This window comes from Perognathus longimembris, chromosome 18, assembly GCF_023159225.1.
Source record: "Perognathus longimembris pacificus isolate PPM17 chromosome 18, ASM2315922v1, whole genome shotgun sequence".
NCBI lineage: Eukaryota > Metazoa > Chordata > Mammalia > Rodentia > Heteromyidae > Perognathus > Perognathus longimembris.
In genome coordinates, this window is record NC_063178.1 from 38359274 (window position 1) to 38374031 (window position 14758).

General features: G+C 39.3%; 1 pseudogene; it reads right to left on the reverse strand.

The window, feature by feature from the left end:
• Positions 1–758: 758 nt before the first annotated feature.
• Positions 759–14758, reverse strand: part of LOC125366958 — a 20732-nt pseudogene continuing 6732 nt past the window's right edge.

The window sequence follows — 14758 nt, forward strand, 5'->3', positions numbered from 1 at the left end:
ATGGGGTAATATTGTCCAAAAAGAAATGTAATCTTTCTATGATTTTTGTAACTGTAAATCCTCTATACATCACATTTACAATAACAATAAAAAATGCAAAAAAAACCAAAAGAAATAACATCTTACTAGTAAAAACAAAATTCCTAAATATTTTTGATCAATAATCTGCCTTCTGTGTGTACCCACAGTAACAATACATTGAGTCCCATTTCTCTCTCTCTGACTTCTCTGACTGTCTGTCCCATTTTCCTCCTTCACTCTCTCCTCTTTTTATTCCCCTTCCACATCTTTTTTGCTCTCTGCTCTTCTTTCTCCCTTTTTTTCCTCAATTCAGTCACAGTAAAACTATTCTCAAGAATAATTACCCAGGATTTTATCCTGTGAGAGGAAGGGCCTCTTCACTCCACTAAGTTATTTCTTGTGGCTATCTTGGAACAGTCATGCTGCTCTCCTTCTTGGTGCCTGAACACCCTGCTGGGATGGATGTAGCACAAGAATAGAATTTACCAGTGTCATGTATCATTATGTGTACACCTATCCCTTCACCTAGGACTTAGCTGAAAAGACACTAAGAAAAGGGAACAAAGAGTAAATACATGTTAAATAAAAGAAATAAAAAATATACAAGAAAAGATGTAAGCAATAGACCCTTATTCATTGAAGTAAAACTTCCATAATATATACAAATGTAAGACTGGAAAATTATTATAGATTTAGTTCCAAAATTGTATGTAGTAATCAGATATATGAGTTTAGTCTTAACAATGCTTATTTCTACTTCTATGTCTTTTATCCCTGAAGGCATGCAGACATTTTCTGTCTGGCCCTAAAAAGATGATGTAGCACTTGGGGGCAAAGATGCAGCCGAGGAGCCCTGAACTGGAGGCCAAGATGGAGAAGACCTCCACAGCCACCATGAACTTCCCCTTAGCGCTGTGGTAGACAGGCAGGAAGGTGAGCCACACACTACAGAACAACAGCATGCTGAAGGTCAGGAACTTGGCTTCATTGAAGGTGTCAGGCAGGTTCCTGGCCAGGAAAGCCACAGTGAAGCTGGTCAAGGCCAGGGAGCCCAGGAATCCCAAGACACAGTAGAAAGCAATGAGAGAGCCCTTGTTACACAGGATGATGATGAGGCCATGTTCAGAGTGTGTGTCTGTGTCTATGAAGGGAGGAGAGGTTCCCAGCCAGAGTCCACAGAGAGTCACCTGGATCAGAGTGCAGATGGGAATGATGAAGTTAGGAGCCCTTGACACCAGCAGCCACCTCATCCTTCTACCTGGAGAAGTGACCTTGAAGGCTAGAACCACAGTTACAGTTTTGGCCAATACAGCAGAAACAGCTACAGTGAATGCAATTCCAAATGTGGTTTGCTGTAGAATGCAGGTGACTGTCTTGGGACAGCCAATAAAGAGCAAGGGACAGAGGAAACAGAAGATGAGGGAGATGAGCAGGATGTAGCTGAGAGCCTGGTTGTTAGCCTTGATAATGGGGGTGTTGTGATATTTCACAAAGACCCCAAGGACAACTGCTGTGAGTGTAGATAAACCAAGAGTCATGCAGACCAAGGCCATCCCCAAGGGCTCTCCATAATGCAGGAAACTTGCAGCTCTTAGAAGGCACTGGTTTCTCTCTGTGTTGGCATACTGATGATCTGGACACTTCACACACTGCTCCATATCTGTTTAGAAGTGTGACATATTATTAGCTCTTGTTGAGGTCCACTCAGCTTTTTCAAATAAATTAGGAAATTTTTAACTTAGATTTATTCCTAACATGTCAACATTTCCTATCATAAATGTACTTTTTTCTTTTCTACATTAGAACCTTCTTGCTTTCCATATTCTTCTTTATATAGGCGATTTTTTAACATTGTATTTTCATTCCATGGTTACCACATGTATCGATAATGTGCCAATTTTGTCAGGCTAAGATACTAACAACCTTTTTTTTTACACTTTTTGTCACTCTTTTTAGCAGTAAGCACTGTGCCCATTTCTGTTATCCTATTGAAAGTTCAGAAGGACACACATACATTTTCCTACATGTCTTTTATGACATTCTTAATCCCTGTGGCACATAGCTGCACTCCAATTACCTGTGAAACAATATGAGCAGAGCAAACACTTTTTGATTCTCTAAAGCCACACTCAGTCTCACTTGTTAAACTGATTCTTTCTGAACACTTTCTCTGTTGCAGAAACAGTTCTCTGCACTACAAAATAAAGGTGTACAAAATCACTGTTTCCTGTGTGGACAAAATTTATCTCTTAAGGTGAACACTCTTCTGAATATGATGTGCTTAATATTTTGTTAGGGTTTTAAAGTTAATGATTAGTGACATGAGGGATTTCTTGGAGATAAGTTCCTCTGCAATAGAATAGAAAATATTAATGAGCAGTAGAATAGAAAATATTAATAAAACAATTTATTCAAAGTTGTGACCTGTGGTATTTTAACTAGCAATGCCATCAGTTGTCACAATTAAAATAACAGAGTGAAGGAATATGGGCTATGTAATCCTAATACACAACTTTTGCAGTGACTTGTTGGATTCAGGATATCTATAGAGAGATAAAGAATTTCTTTCAGAAGTCATGGGCTTACCTGTACCATTAGACATCTCATTCTCTGGGCAAGGGGTACAGTGAAAGCAACAGACAGCCTCCCCCTCCTGAGGAGATTTCCTATATCCAGGACCACAGCTCTCACTACAGACAGAGTTAGGAGTCTGAGGGAAATCAGATATTTGTCAATAACTTCAGATTTTTTCCTAACATCTCCCTCTTTCTTTTCCAGTAAGAAGGAGATAAGAATCTTCTTTTCACATAGGCACCTTCAATGATACCTCTAACCAGAGAAGCGTAAGTAGCCAACTAATGAAACCTCCACAGAAGGGAACAAAATTAACCTTTCAACTACATAAAGTGATTCCTCAGGTATTTTTGTCACGATGTTAGAAACCAGGTAAATGTAATTTTTTAAGACATTCTAAATAACATTTTGAAACACACTTATTTTTTTTTTCGTGCTGATCCTAGGACTTTATATCAAGGACAGGGTACTGCTCTTGAGCTCTTTTTACTCAAGATTAGCACTCTACCACTCAAGCCACAGTTCGACTTCCAGATTTTGGTGGCTAATTGAGATAAGAGTCCACAAACCTTAATTCCTTTTTGAGATTTACCCTGACCTTTAATCTTAGGTCCTAGAATATTAGTGGCAGGAATAGCTAGGATGACAGATATGAGAACCAGCTCCTATCCTTGTTAAATTATTATGTTCCTTTTGTATTCAAGAGTCACTTAACCAGTTTACATTCCCACCAACAATGAAGTAGGGTTCCCTTTTGGCCACATCCCCTCCAACATTTCTTACTGTTGGTTTTCTTGATATAAGACATTCTTACTGGGGTGAGATGGAATCTCAATGTTGTTTTGATTTGCATTTCTTTTATAACCAGTGATGTAGAGCAATTTTTCATATGTCTCTTGGCCATTCTCATTTCCTCATCAGAGTAGTCTCTCTTTAAAACTTTAGCTCACTTGTTGAGAGGGCTATTGGTTCTTTGCGGTTTTGTTTTGGAGGAATGTAATTTTTTTAGTTCTGCATATATTTTAGATATGAGGCCTTTGTCCGTTGTATGGCCGGTAAAGATATTTTCCCAATCTGTGGGCTTTCTGTTCATCTTGGGAGCTATGTTCTTTGCCCTGCAGAATTGGTGTAGAGAAAAAACAGAAGAGGCTTAGGTGTTTCAACTTTAGATAGAAAAGGAAGATTAGGCACTCTCAAAGGAACGAGTCTTTGGAAAGGGAAGGGAGGAAGACTCCAGAGAGAGGGTCAGATTAAGGACCCCCCCCCCCACTTTTAGGCCTGTGCTTAAGAAATAACAAAAAAGAGCTGGGAATGTGGCTTATCGGTAGAGTGCTTGTTTAGCATGCATGAAGCCCTGGGTTCAGTTTCTTAATACCTCTGGAAAGCAGTATGGAGATTCCTCACAAGGCTAAACATGGAGCTCCCCTATGACCCAGCAGCTCCACTTTTGGGCATCTACCCAAAAGACCACAAACAAGAACACACTAAACCCACCAGCACAACAATGTTCATCGCAGCACAATTTGTCATAGCTACAATATGGAACCAACCCAGATGCCTCTCAGTAGACGAATGGATCAGGAAATGTGGTACATATACACAATGGAATTTTATGCCTCTATCAGAAAGAATGGCATTGCCCCATTCATAAGGAAATGGAAGGACTTGGAAAAATTATGCTAAGTGAATTGAGCCAGACCCAATGAAATATGGACTCTATGGTCTCCCTCATAGGGAATAATTAGCACAGGTTTACACAAGTCACAGCAGAGGATCACAAGAGCCCAATAGCTATACCCTTATGAACACATAAGATGATGCTAAGTGAAATGAACTCCATGTTATGGAAACAACTGTTATATCGCTGTTGTAATTACTTTCAACATGTGATGTGAAACCTTAGCTTCTATTATTGATGACCCTCTTGTATCCCCTTCCTGTGGCTGTACCTGCACTATCACTATATCCTATCTGAGTACACTGGAAACTGTGTATACTGGTATTAGAACTAGGAAAGTGAAAGGGAATACCAAAATCGAGAGACACCGGGTAAAAAGACAAATGACTACAAAAGAAATACTTGCAAAAGTGTTTGGTGTAAATCAACCGAACAACTCATGGGGTAGAGGGAAAGGGGGGGAGGGAGGGGGGAATGAGGGAGGAGGTAACAAACAGTATAAGAAACGTATCCAATGCCTAACATATGAAACTGTAACCTCTCTGTACATCAGTTTGACAATAATTTTTTTTAAAAAGAGTCACTTAATAAAATTGTTAAGTTGGAAATAATTAAATGTGTAATGCATAGTACTTAAATTTCTGGGTGTACATATGCCAGACCTAGGCTTGAACTCAGAGGTTGAGTATTGTATCTGAGCTTAATTGCTTAAGGCATGAGCTTGATGACTTGATTTACAGCTCCATTTCCATCATTATTGCTGGTTAATAGGAGATAATTGTCCTAAAGTCTCTCTTACTAGGTCTGACCCCAAACCATGATATTCACATCTCAGCTATCTCAGTAAGTAGGATTACAGGAGATTGCTGACACCAAGTCAGATAAACATTTTAATATTGAATTTTGCTTACCTATTTGCTTTTAAATGATTATGCTTAGATCGAACAAACCTTTGTAGTTCCCATGGCCCACTGAATCATATCTTCAGATAAAGACAGCTGATGACCATGTAAAGCATATGGAGAATACATTCCTACTTTCACCTCAAGTTGAAGACCTTCTGGAAAATTCCAAACATTTACAATGTCATACTCTGCCTCAAGTTTCCTCTTCTGATCCAAAATTTTTTGGTCTCCAGCAAGATTGTGAAATTGGATGTTCTTCAGGAAAGAGTGCAGCTAAAAGAGATTCATTGTCTTATGGTGAAATGTATTCGAAAGCTAAGACAGAAAACTTGAACTAAGAAAGGCTCCACATTGCATTTAATATCACATTCAGAATTAAAGAATACAACAGAAATCTAATACAGTATCCAGAACAAAATCTATGGAAGATAAAAATAATATTTCTGAATCTTGCTCACTCAAAAAAGAGGTAGAAGGCTTATTTTTAAGAGAAACTAATTCTATATATAGTTATGAATAAAAAAATTCTAAGTTGCCTACCTGCAGTTTTCCAAAGCCATTAATTTTATGATTGTGTAACATTTGAGCTTGCTAAATTTTCAAAACAAAGGGTAGAATTATTCTGAATCACTTATGAAAAATGTGGATAATTCTGCTAAGCAAAACATCCTTTGCTACTTCTTAAGAAGCTAAAAGGGAAAAATGAGTCAACAGGTTTCAAAATACTAGCCATTAACATGGTGAGGTTATCTGAAATGAAAAGAATTTCTAAAAACAAGGAATATATATCTTTCTTGTTATTGACCTCCTTTTGCTTAATATCGTATGAACACATGTGTAGAGCACATCACAGATAATTAATCAGCTATAATTTCCTGAATTCTGGAAGCATACTTGAAACATTGCATTTCATACAGTGAGACACCCCTCTAGGAAATGACTTTGCTCACAGTGTGTGCCATCCAACAGTGAAGATGTTACCTGTGCAGGGGAAGGCACTGTGCCTTCTCTATTTCCCATTGTTTGTACTTCTGTTTGATGAAGAATCATCTCATGTAGAGCCTGGGCCACAGCATACACAGCGTTGTATATCTTGTAACTGTCTGCAGACATAGTCATGTCATAATTATGCCTAGGCAACCAATCCAAGGAGGCCTCACGAGGACAGTTCTCCCACATTACACAGTCAGACTCAGAATCTGAGCAATTGAAAGTGAGAAACCACAGCCTAGCAAGGAAAAAGTCTTCTGGGTATTGGGAAGGGTTAACTGTCTTGACAAAATCTGTGAATCCAGAAACATCTGGGCGATGATGTGAGAAAATGAGAGGTACATGGAAGGAGCCTAGCAGGAAATATTTCTTTCTGATGGGTAACTCCAACTGTGAGTTCAATATACACACTTTGCCTTTTATTAATAGTTGCTCGACACAGTTCATTAAATCTAGTAGGGATTCATCATCACCGTATATAATGAGAACATTTGCTGAAGACTTATTAATCTGGTTATAAATTGACATTATCTTGAGTGCGAATGATAAGGAATGGGTTGGAATCGCTAGCTCAAAGGCTATACAAACTCTGCTCTTGGCCATCTCTTCTTTCAATACAGGAAGAATCCACAAACCATTCTTATCTACTAAGGTGAACAGTCCCACCCAGTTCCAACGAAGTGAAGCAGCAAGGAGACCATGGCAGTGGCCATTGATGTGTCCTTTTGGGCCATCTGATAGAGAGCAGGAAACTTGTTATGATCGCTCAGGGCATGATTAAAAGGCCCAATTGTAAGCTAAAGGGAATGAAAATTGGACAGCCCAAAGATGAGAATGTTACCATCTCTCACAATCTCTATCATGAAGTATATTAAGTAAATAATCAGTAAAATTATGTGGAAAGCCATTTTTTTCATTATTTTTTAAAACTTTTCTAATAGTTGTGTAATGTATCGATATACTCTCACAATGACTTTGATATTTGTCATTATTTCTGTGTACAACTCCTATATATACCAACCATACCCATTCCAACCTTAGTCTATTTTCACATCTGTACATTGAATGTCATGTTGTATTTTCCCAACCATCTGCTTCCACTCCCCATTCCTCTGCTCCTTTTCACATACATTTAATATAGGCTTCAGCTTTCCATTGTTCATTTATTTTTATACTGTATGTTATTTGGTCAGACATAATACACCATGGAATTCCATCCCTATGTATACCATAAACTAGCCAGGTAGTCATGCATATACCCAAATGGCTTTGTATGTTTTCCATGGTGATTTCATATTTCATGGTCATGTTTTAGATCTAACATTCATATAGAGAGAACACATGTCCTTTCTCTTTTTGAGCCTGACTTCATTCAACATAATATCTTGCATGAGTGTGTGTCTGTTTGTGTGTGCAAGCTAGCCAGTAGAGTGCAATGAACTCAGGGTCTCATGCACTAACTTGACTTTTTCCCTCAAGGCTAGCATTCTGCCAACAGAACCAAACATTCACTTTCTGCTTTTGGCTGGCTAACTAGACTTAAAAGTTTCTTGAGTCACTGGGATTACAGGTGTGAACTACCAGCACACTGGTCATCATATCTCCACACTTTAAAATCATTTCCTATTTCTTGCTTTAAGAAAAAGAATCCCTTTGTCTGCTCTAATTTTTCTAGACTCTTTACACATGGGACTAAAATATCCAATTATTTTTAACTCTTTATTTGGATATCACAAAATTCAATAGGCTCATACAGTATCCTCCTTTAATTCTATTCTATCACTTGAAGTGGCATTAAATTAAACGTTTATGTAATATCCCCCCACTTTCTCATCCTCACCTGTGGAAAGCTGTAGAGGCCTAGCAATGTTCCAATCTGGGCAGATGTTAATCCTGATGGTCCTGTCAGCACTGCTCTCGATTTGCTCTCTCTGATACAGGAGTAGTTTGGACTCCTGTACTTCCCAAAGAGGCAAATGAAGGGATTTTTAAATGCTAGACACTCTCCAAATTTAGCATCATAGATATCAAATCCCAGAGTCAAGTTGTGTAAAAGATGAGGATTTTTGTTGATTCTTTCAATAGCAAAAGCCAAGGCTAAAACAAACTGGTAGTTTTTGAAGATAAACCTAAATAATGAGCACAGCAATTTAGGAAGACTAATTCAAAACATGACTTTGGGGGCTGGGAATATGGCCTAGTGGCAAGAGTGCTTGCCTCATATACATGAGGCCCTGGGTTCGATTCCTCAGCACCACATATACAGAAAATGGCCAGAAGTGGCGCTGTGGCTCAAGTGGCAGAGTGCTAGCCTTGAGCAAAAAAGAAGCCAGGGACAGTGCTCAGGCCCTGAGTTCATGGCCTAGGACTGCCCCCCGGACCCCCCCCCCCAAAATGACTTTGATAGACTGAATACTTGCTTTTTTTTTTTTTTTTTGGCTAGGGAACAGGTTAAAATATTACACTTATTTTAAATGAGGTAATAGTTGGATTATGGACCATATCTGACATGAAATAATGACACAGTGCCTAGATTGATATAGTAAATTTTTACCTACAGTAAAAGAGACAGAGAGAAAGAGAGGGAGACAGAGAGAGACAGAGAGAGACTTTGTGTGTGGGTATGTGTGAGTGTCCTGGAGCTTGGAATCAAAGCCTGGCCACTTTCCTTGAATGTTTTTGCACAATGCTACCACTCCGTTACTTGAGCCAAAGCTCCACTTCCAGATTTTGCCTGGGTAATTTCAGATAAAAATTATCACGGATATTCATGTCCAGGCAGGGTTCAACCCTCAATCCTCAGATATCAATCAGCCTTTTGTATAGAGAGGATTACAACCATGAGCCACCAGACTGAAAGAAGAATTTAAATCAACTTCCTCAAAATGTGTGTCACAAAAGAAAAAATTTCATACCACTGTCCAGTAGGGAAGGTAATGTGCCTGTAACTTTTTGGCACAGAATTCCTGCCACTGACTCAGGTTGTCTGTAATAACATCACTTCATTATCAACCATGATATCTGGGATACAGAAGATACAGATATGGTGGAATAAAGTGAAGAACATACAGCTGTGGAAAGGAGAAGCTACACTGAATGAAACAAGAGTCATCTACTGACAGGAAGAAAGTCATTTAGGAATACTTGCAAAGTAAAATAATGAAACTTAGCTGTTTCTGTTAGACTTGAGATGGGAAGTCAGTGTAGAGAAGACAGAGGATATTGATGTGCACACCCAAGTCTGCTCAGCCAATGCTAATCCAGAAAACATAACAAACAGTAAATGGAAATAAAAGGATAAGTTACTTACGGCTTATTGTCTTCTTTCCTGGAAGCATCACTGTTACTGACATCTGCTCCTAAAGTGTAGAGAGGGAAAAATCCATCAATTAGCACATCTCCATCCATGTGAGTTCGGTGCTTCATTGTAGAATAGCAGCTAGTACCAGCCAAGGACATGACAGCAAGGGGAAGCTGGAGAAGAATGAGTATGAAGATCAAAGGGCACATCCTTGAAGCATCTGCCCAGCTGAAATTCTGCCTGGAAATAAAGATTGCTGGGCCTGGTATGTATACTCATATATGTTTGTATGTATTTATGTGTATCTTTTTATTGGCAGAGATTACACTGTAGCTCATGTTCTTTCATCTAAGCCTCTTGCAAATCCCCCAGGAAAGAATGTGTAAAAATCTTCCCTGGGGTTGTGCATCTGTGGCCTTCTATCCAAGAGAAAAAACATGAGTTGGAAAACATGTTTTCAGATTTTCCTTCATCATGCAGGTGCTATGATTTCCTCCAAGAGAACAGACAATGAAGCCCATGGGATGAAATTTTCTTTGATATATTTTGTCCAATATCTGTGTCAAAAATCTATTTACATGAACGCCATTTGGGATTATGCCACTGGATTTCATCAGAGAATGCCATGTCATGTACTGTGCCAATGAGATGATGACCAAAGATATGAGGGTATCATACCCATAGGGTCAAATCTTACACCCTATGTCCCTTAGAGCCACAGAGGATTGATGGTTGATGCAAGCAGGTTTCAGAAGGTATTCCATATGCAGAGGCCTCTACAAATGTACTTATTTCATATTGTCGAAGGAAGCAAGCATGCTGCTGAAACTAGCAATCAATCCCTGCCGGGCCAGCAGGCAGGGGGACAAGAATCCTGACTGAGGGGTGGCAGGGATACGGAAAAGGAAAAATAAGGCAAGAGAAAAAAGACAAGAGACAAAGATGGGGTACGGGAGGTCTGCAGCCATAAGGTTGAACCTCAAGACTGCAGCAACAGTTTATTCTTAACTTCCAGCTTATATGCAGTTTTGGAACCAGAGAATAGCATAGGGTTGTTAAAATTCCAGAACACAAAGAGGCTTTGAAGTTTACAACATTTGATTACAGTAAACACAAGGTAACAAAGCAATTCCGGACAGTGGCTGTGGACTTTGCCTTTAGCATATCCTGGCGGTAACAGCACAGCCAGAGGTGATAATGAACCTAGGTGCAGGTTTGGCTCCCGACATCTTGGCGACATCGGCACAGCCAGAGGTCAGGATGAGCTTAGCTGCTAGCTCGGCTCCCGACATCAATCAATGGCAAAATTGAGACACAATTCCATTCTGAACTTTCACCTTCAAACTGGTAATTTTTTTCTTAAACTTTCTAATATTGATCAAGTTATTTTCATGATGCACCTGTCTTTGAACCATGTGGTAATCGTGTCATTCTTCTGTATCCTAAGCCTTAATCAAGATGAAAAACAACTATATGCTTCCACTTGTCAGAATTCCATGCAGAGACCTCAATGGTCTCAGAGAACTGGGCCATTTTATGTCATTTTTTGGCCATTTTCACCCAATTATCTGTTTTCAAAATATTGAACTCAGGGCCTTGGTGCTGGCCCTTAGCTTTTTCTACTAAAGTTTGGTGCTCTACCACTTGATCCACAGCTCTACTTCTGGCTTTTGGTGGTTAATTGGAAATAAGAGTCTCATGAACTATTCCCCTCAGGCTGGCTTTTAATCTCAATCCTCAAATCCCAGTGTCCTGAGTAGCTAAGGTTATAGTTGTGAGTCATTACATTCCATCTTGAAATTTTCTGGTATTCAACTGATATGCTGCTTTTCCCTAGTGAATTTAATAAATTTCTTGATTCCTCCACCTCCTGGGACCATAGGAAGATGATAAATAAAAATAGTTGCTTAAGGACAGCCATAATAATTCAAAATGTGTTTATGGCATGTGTATAAAATGCAAGGAACTACACATTCGTAACTTTCTCACTATTTCCAGTCACCTTGATGCATTTTCATTAATTCCTCACAGTTTATGTTTTTTGGTGCTAGTATTGGGGACTGAACTCATGGCCTGGGGGCTGTCTCTGAGCTTTTTTGCTCAAGATTGGCCATCTACTACTTGAGCCACAGCTCCACTTCTACTATTTTGCTGGTTCACTGAAGACAAGTATCTCATGGACTTTCTTGCTTATGTTGGCTTTTCAACTGTGATCGTTAGATTTCAAGCTAGGAATACAGGTCTGAGTTATCACACACAGCTTCAGTGTATTTTAATAGATACACACCGTCTTACAGAATTCTTGCCCAGGGATTATTAGCAGCCTTTTCCCTCCAAGTCTTTTGCTGTCTTCACCTGTACCTGCCTTAAAAGCTGTTCTTAACCAGTTAAGTGAAGATCACCTTCTGTGCTGAGCACTAACAGAATTCATTTGTATTTAGGCAAAAGCAATTGCATTCAAGTTTTGTGATCAGCTTGAGGAGCTATGAACCCAAGTGCTGGTCTTAGAGCTGCATTTCAGCTTATAAATAAAGACGAGTAAAAGCCATGGCTTGGAAGCATTCTTTTTCTCTCTCTCTCCTTCCCTCCACCCCTCCATGTGTGTGTGTGTGTGTGTGTGTGTGTGTGTGTGTGTGTGTGTGTGTGTGCCAGTACTGGGATTTGAACTCAGGCCCAATTGCTGTCCTTTAATTAGAATTTCTACTAAAGGATAGTCAGTGATTATTTGCTTGATTTTAATATACATTATAGTTATTTCCTATGTGGGGATTGCACAGAACACAGAGCTATTCAGTACCTTCTTATAGCCTTTATTAAAGTCAAGATCTTTTTTCTACAAAGGAAGTATTATGTTATCAAATCATAAATAAAATTTCTGGTGGCATTGACATGATATCAGGAAAAACTTGTCATCAAGAGTCATATAAATCCAGGTTCCAATGGCTCACCCATGTATTCCACTTAGGAAACAGAGGTTGGTGAGAAGCAGTTCAAGGCCAGCCTGAGTAAGAATTCCATGAGGAGACCCCATATCAACAATTTTATATGGTGGTGTATGCTTGTCATCCCAGCCACAAAAGTGGCTAAGATTGAGAAAACTATTATACCTGGTCAGCCTTGGTTAAAAAAAAAAAAAAGTCATGTGACCACGCCTACCTGACTCAAAAGAAAAATCTGGGTCTGGTGACACATGCCTCTCATCTGGGCCTTAGTTGGACTTGCAAATTGGAGGCTAAAATTCTTCTATCTGTACAAAACCTGTTCCTGTTTCAAAAACAACTGGAGCAAACAGGGCTCGAGTGGCCAAACACATGCCTCATTAGAAAGCATAAAACCTATAGCTCAAATCAGTGTTATTAAAAAAAAAAAGGTTAACACAACATACAAAGAATCAAATAGATGAGCTTAAAAGTGTAACCAGGATACCAAGAACTGGTGATTTCACACCTGTCATTCCAGATACTCAGGAGGCTGAGATCTGAAGTTGTGGTTCAAAGCCAGCCCAGGCAAGAAAGCCCATAAGACTTTTATGTCCAATGAACCAGCAACAAGCTGGTTGTGGACCGCTAGCCTTGAGTCTGGAACAAAAAAAAAAAATTAGGGATATTGCATATGATCTGTTTTTATGCCCAGGATCATACATAAGTGCATGGGCCCCTGTACTCACACACATACACCCACACTCATACAACACACAAGTGTGACAAAGCAAGGAGAAAGTACCCTCCCATTGATCTGTGGTCAGGGGTCAACAAACAGATGGAGTCCCAGGAAAGGCCAGAGCCATGAGACAGAGACAACCATTCCGAGAGCTGGACAGTTCTGCTCTTAGGGTGTCTCTGCTTTGGGCTCCAATGCTTGTCAAATGAAGACCCATGCACCCTAACATCTCTGAACAAATGGACACTGAAAATCTAAACACAACCTCTGTATTCACAATACTCTTATTCTTTGGTGCCTAAAATGATACCTTTGTATGCATGCTTTATGATTATTTTTATTTTTTGATTGATTGATACAGTAAATTATAGACAGTAAGTGGCTGTCCCACAACTTAGAAGTTTGCTTACAACCATTCAGAAAAAGATGATTGTGTTCCAGTTCTTTCCAGGCTGAATTCACTCCAGATTCCTCATGGGTGTTCACAGGATACATGTACCCTACTAGCACACAGAAACTCCTAGGGCTCCAGAGCTAGGATTGAAAAGCTAAAGACCAAACATGCTATCCCTTGCAGCTGGACTGAACTTTGGAGTTTAGGTCCCTGGAGAATGCACTTCTGTCCCGGATTTTATTACTGATGCTGAGAAGAGATTCCAGGAGAAAGGTTCTTGACTACATACACAGAGCAGAAAGTTCAGGAGAATCCTCCTCTGTCACCACCCAGAAACCATTGGATGCCAGGCTATAGAATTGGCATTTTTAAAATTTTAAAACTGATCTTCTTTCTTTTTTCACCCCTTTATTGTCAAAGTGGGGTTACAGTTTCATATGTAAGGCAGTGAGTACATTTCTTGTTCAGCTTGTTACCTCCTCCTTCATTTTCCCCTGCCTCCCCCCTCCACCATTTCCTACCCCCATCATGGGGAGTTGTACAGTTGGTTTATACCAAATGGTTTTTTATGTATTGCTTTTGGAATGGCTTGTCATTTTATCCTTTGTCTCTTGATTTTGATATTCCCTTCACTAGTTCTAATACATGTATATACAGTATCCAGAGTACTCAGATGAGATACAGTGATAGCAGGGGTACAACCACAGGAAGGGAATACAAGAGGAACAAAAAAACCCTTACAGTATCACATGGCATATTGAAAATAATTACAAAAGTGATAAAACACTTGTTTCAATAACATGGAGTTTATTTCACTTAACATCATCTTATATGTTTATAAGGGCATATATATTCAGCTCTTATGATCCTCTGCTGTGACTAGCCTAAACCTGTGCTAATTATTCCCTATGAGGGAAACTATAGAGTCCATGTTTCTTTGGGTCTGGCTCACTTCACTTAGTATAATTTTTTCCAAGTCCTTCCATTTCCTTACAAATGGGGCAATGTCATTCTTCCTGATAGAGACATAGAATTCCACTGTGTATATGTACCATATTCAGAATTGGCATTTTTTGTGGTGATGAGAGAATTTTGTACAGATCTGGACTTTGTGGGTCAATATTTTTTTCTTGTGTCTTAATGCCTTTGCCAAGCCATCCCAAACTTGAGAAAATATCTCAAAATCAACATTCCTTAGGCCCCTGGCTTGAGGATGGTAGCTCTCCAGAGGGAGA